Here is a 6000-nt window from a genome sequence, read left to right as displayed (position 1 = left end):
TTGAGATACTATAAAATACCTAAGTAGTTTGCCAGAATTATTTACTTTTCAGCCAATGATTTAAACTTCATAAACACTGTTTCAAAGATGGTAGAGAAAATGTCTAAGATTCCATTCTACTCCTTATCCTAAAGCAATCAGCCGAACCCTTATCAAAACTTATTATAGTTAGCCAAACTATAATAAGCAATCAGCCTAACCCTTATCAAAACTTTTTATAGTTAGCCAAAATGGAAATTACATCTGAGGTGAATATTTTAAATCATTAGGGGAAAAAAGTGCAAGATATTATATAATGAAGATGTCCTTGGGCTAATGAAAATAATGTCAAATATCACAAAAACTACTTTTTAAATCTGAGCTTTTGGCAAATGAAGGGGTGAGAAGTCTTGTTATTTTCAGGCAGGAAGGTGGAAAGTAGACAACTGCTCTCCCAATTCCACTCATTTTTCTTAGATCATAAATTGTAAACACCTTCAGTCAGTTCAGTTCAGTTCAGTCGCTCAGTCATGTCCAACTCTTTGTGACCCCATGAACCTCAGCACGCCAGGCCTCCCTGTCCATCACCAACTCCCAGAGTTCACTCAGACTCACGTCCATTGAGTCAGTGATGCCATCCAGCCATCTCATCCTCTGCCGTCCCCTTCTCCTCCTGCCCTCAATCCCTCCCAGCATCAGGGTCTTTTCCAATGAGTCAACTCTTCGCATGAGGTGGCCAAAGTACTAGAGTTTCCGCCTCAGCATCATTCCCTCCAAAGAAATCCTAGGGCTGATCTTCAGAATGGACTGGTTGGATCTCCTTGCAGTCCAAGGGACTCTCAAGAATCTCCTCCAACACCACAGTTCAAAAGCATCAATTCTTCGGCGCTCAGCTTTCTTCACAGTCCAACTCTCACATCCATACATGACCACAGGAAAAACCATAGCCTTGACTAGACGGACCTTTGTTAGCAAAGCAATGTCTCTGGTTTCATTTGGCTCCAAATTATGTTTGCTTATAAGTATTCCCTGAAACAAAATCCACTCTCCAAGAACAAAAATTCATGACCAAGAAGGATATTGGGTCTATAATTCAACCTTTCCCTGAAGCTGTACCTCAATGTATGACTGTAATGGTTATGCTCATGGAAGTATTCTGCTATACATGGATTCTATTCTTAACTTATATGTGAAATTTATAATATCTCTTGGTATAAACATTACTCTTCAATAACACTGGTGCTGCTGCTGCTGCTAAGTCGCTTCAGTCGTGTCCGACTCTGTGCAACCCCATAGATGGCAGCCCACCAGGTTTCCCTGTCCCTGGGATTCTCCAGGCAAGAACACAGGAGTGGGCTGCCATTTCCTTACCCTTAAAAGATTCTACCCCTCAGAACAAGCTGAGTTATTCTGAGATAAATGACCCTTGAAAACCTCAGTGATTACAACATAGGCATCTACAGATCCAGTCCATGCAATCTTGATTGGACTTCATCTGGACTCCCAACCTACAGAATTGTTCCTATTGGAAATATCATTGGTTATCTTTGTAGTGTCAAATAAAGAGAGCATGATAAAATAAATCTTTGTCCAGAGGTGATATCAGCAAGGCAAGTCACCTCACCTTACCTGAGTTCAACAGGATTACATTAACCTTATTCAGGAAGGGCCAACGAAATGTTGGGAACAATCTCCCAGAAATATGTTCTTATTTTTTAAGAGTTGTCAAAATTACATGTTTGAGCCTGAAAAGTTAAGGACAAGACCCTTAAAATATTTGCTACTTTGGGGGACATCTTGGATGCTCCAGTAGTCACACTCTGCTCTCTTTCAAACTTCTATGGTTATGCTCATGGAAGTATTCTTTCTATAATCTAGAAAGATTGAACATCTTTCTAGTATCTAATATTAACTGTTAATGCTCTGTTAACATCTCTAATGAAATAAGTGGCATCAGTTTACAGTTAAACATCGGAGGTCCCCTGAAGCCGACACTAGACCAGCTATTCAACTCTTCATCTTCAGAGAAGGAGGGGTGTCCTTTTCAGGGTGGAGACTATAGACTACTCTTTCTGTTACTCTGCATCTTACAGTAAACCTAAAGCAAACAATCTAGATGTACTGGGGATCAACCTACTGTGTAGAGGATTGCAGCCTCTCTTCCTCTCTTGCCCAGAAAACTTGTGTACCTGCTATTAGTGCTTGAAATTTTTTGATAGTTTTAAATTTGAGAATGTACCTGCTTAAACCTATTATCATGTTGGTATGGCAAAATTCTAGAATTTTTATATTTTAACTCATTGATACACAAAAATTTCACCATAAAGATACTTGGCTATTAGGATATTTGAAGTTTGTGAATCAGTGAACACATTTTGTAGGGCTTCCCAGATGGCTCAGTAGTAAAGAATCCACATGCAATTCAGGAGATGAGGATTCAATCCCTGGGTCAGGAAGATCCCCTGAAGGAGGAAATGACAACCCACTCCAGTATACTTGCCTGGAAAATCCTATGGACAGAGCAATCTGGTGGGCTGCAGTCCACAGGGTCACAAAGAGTCAGACTCGACTAAGCGACTGAGCACACATGCACATTCTGTAGATGCCCAATGATTGAAACTAAAATAAGGCCTCTCATAAACTAGAGAATACTAGCTAAAGTCAGGTTAGAAACATATAGATGTGACACTGCATAATAACTCTAAGGAACTACCTAATAGAAGCCATCTATTAACTACATAGCATTTATTTTGTTGTTTACTTTCAGTTCCATACTTTAAAATGACAAGAGGGTGCCTTCAAAAATATTTGCATTAAATTTTATAAAACTGATATAAGTATATTAACAAGTTAATTTGTTTGATGAATAAAAGAAATAACCAAAGAATTCACAAAAGGAAAATATTAATAGAAAACTTTTTACATGATATTTTACTTCATCTGTAATCAACAAAATATAAACTATTTTTTCCTTCTAATTGGCATAGAATTTTTTAAAAATTTTGAGCAAGTCATTCAAAATAGGTGAATGTGTCTTTTGTATACAACTAAAAAAGCATAATTTCAGTGTGAATATCTTCAATATAACCTACATGGCATTCTTGTCAAAAATTATTAACCTGAATATAGCCATGACAAATATTTTTTAATATAAATTTATTTTAATTGGAGGCTAATTACTTTACAATATTGTATTTGTTTTGCCATATATCAACATGAATCTGCCACAGGTGTACACGTGTTTCCCATCCTGAACCCCCCTCCCACCTCCCTCCCCATACCATCCCTCTGGGTCATCCCAGTGCACCAGACCCAAGCATCCTGTATTCTGCATCGAACCTGGACTGGTGATTCATTTCACATATGATAATATACATGTTTCAATGCCATTCTCCCAAATCATCCCACCCTTGCCCTCTCCCACAGAGTCCAGAAGACTGTTCTATACATCTGTGTCTCTTTTGCTGTCTCATATATAGTGTTATCATTACCCTATTTCTAAATTCCATATATGTGCATTAGTATACTGTATTGGTGTTTTTCTTTCTGGCTTACTTCACTCTGTATAATAGGCTCCAGTTTCATCCATCTCATTAGAATTGATTCAAATGTATTCTTTCTAATGGCTGAGTAATATTCCATTGTGTATATGTACCACAGCTTTCTTATCCATTCGTATGCTGATGGACATCTAGGTTGCTTCCATGTCCTGGCTATTATAAAATATTATTAACCTGAATATAGCCATGAGAAATATTTTTTTAAGTCCATTTTATGGAAAAGTCTATAAGACAATTGGCTTGAACTGTTCAAAAATACAAAGGTCAATGTTGTTTAGTTGTTAAGTCTTGTCCGACTCTTTTGCAATCCCATGGACTGTAGCCCGCCAGGCTCCTCTGTCCATGGGATTTCCCAGGCAAGAATACCTGAGTGGGTTGTCATTTCCTTCTCCAAGGGGTGTTCCCCACCCAGGGATTGAATCCACATTTCCTGCATTGTAGGCAGTTTCTTTACCACTGAGCAACCTGGGAAGCCCCCACAAAGGTCATTATAAAGGAAAAAAAAAAAAATAGTGGGAGTAGGAATATTCTAGATTGAAGGAGACTATTTAAATAGGAGACTAAACAGTCTTCCTTAATCTAATGATAACTATATGCAGTGTGTTATCCTTGACTGGCCCCTGGATTGAAAGGGAGGAAAGAAGGAAGGGGAGGGAGGAAGTTAAGTAAAGAGGAGGCAGGAAAGGACGAAGGAAAGCTATAGAGCTATATAAAACGCATTTGGGAAACAACTGAGGACACCTGGACGTGGACTACATTTTAGAAGCTATTATTATACTGTTAAATTCTTGAGAAAATAGTATTGAGATTTTGTAGGAGAGCATCCTTGCTTTTGGGAAACACACAATAAGACACTGAAGAAGAAGATATGATGTCTGAGACTTTCAAAGGGTTCAGCAACAAAAACAACAAAGAAAATTCAATACTAGGCATTAATCACAATATCATCTATAATAATGATTATAGTCTAAATAGTCACAGTTTAAATGTCTATATAATGAGGTTACATATTTTAAAATATGTTTTTAACTAGTTTTTCCTCATGGACTATATATTATTTAAGGAGTGCTTTTCCAAAAGGCTGCATTTTTTCAAATGACATAATTTTTAATGTGACTTCTTTGAAATATAAGAAGTACCAAAGAATCACCAAATTTAATGCAAAGACTAGTAAGGATTTTTTTTTTAACTAGTGAGATGGTTGGATGGCATCACCAACAATGGACATGAGTTTGAGCAAGCTCCAGGAGTTAGGGATGGGGGGAAGTTAGGGATGGACGGGGAAGCCTGACGTGCTGCAGTCCATGGGGTCGCAAAGAGTCAGACACGACTGAGCAACTGAACTGAACTGAGTAAGTTTCTGAAGTAGCATTCCAGTTTCTCATTGATCAATTCCTTCATATTGAAGGATTCCATGCAAACAAACACACTGGCAAAAATGTGATAAACAAACACATTATAGTTTCAAACTTTGTTCCCTGTTGTCAAAACAAGGACCTGGTAGGAAAGAAAATGGACACAGTGGCCAGTCAGGTATGTACTAGTTTAAGAAGGCTGAAAAAGTAGATTTTAAAAACACTTTCAGATATTCTGGAATAGGTTAGACAATAAGCATTATCAGGTAACACCTTATTAGCAAAATGCAAGAAATATTCAAGAAGAGTAATCATGAGGAAGGAAAAACAAAGTGCTGAAGCATAAAATGTCATAAAGACAAATTTTTCCTACTACTCTTTTTCTAGGATCAGTCCTGGCACCCACATAAAACTCTCTCTCTAGATTCCTTTCCATTGTACCCTGAACAATAATCTTATGTCATCTCTGGCATATAAGCAGAGGTTACTGATTTGTTCTATCTCCCTCTTGCCAAACAACAGGAAGAGTAGAGAGACTAGAATTGCAATGTCTTAAGTCTACCGTCTACCAATGGGATCACTTGGAAAGGCAGTTTTCCTGTGCAACCTGTCTTCTCTGACTGAAACCTACTCAGTAAGCCTGTTCACTCCTGACCTCCTGCCCCCTTGACACTGATCTGTCCTAAAGGGGATACCAATATATCGTCTGTCAAATTTATATTAGAAAGCCAGAGCCTAAGGTCCCTATTTCTATATTGCACACAATGCTCTATGTCAAACTTTGATAAACATGAAATCACATTTTCAAAGGTTAAAAAACAAGTGTCAGTCAGTCAAAAATATTTGATCACTGTGAGTGTCTCACTGGTTGACCTTGAACTCTTTCGTGACTCTGAGGTCAATGGTATGTCATTAGAAGAGGAATTTCTTACAGATTTATGATAAGCTCACTTCTTTGACTATGATCTTGACATTAGAAACCATTTTAAGTTGTCCATCTTCAAACACCTACCTAGTGAATGAAAGCATAAAGCTATAAAGGGATTGATCATGCTTTCAATTGTGCGATGAACTATTTTCATGCTATGAAATAGATGTTAATAGGA

Source organism: Bos javanicus, chromosome 6 (genome assembly GCF_032452875.1).
Source record: "Bos javanicus breed banteng chromosome 6, ARS-OSU_banteng_1.0, whole genome shotgun sequence".
NCBI classification, from domain to species: Eukaryota; Metazoa; Chordata; class Mammalia; order Artiodactyla; family Bovidae; genus Bos; species Bos javanicus.
The sequence above is the reverse complement of the archived record's forward strand: the minus strand, read 5'-3'. Positions refer to the sequence as shown.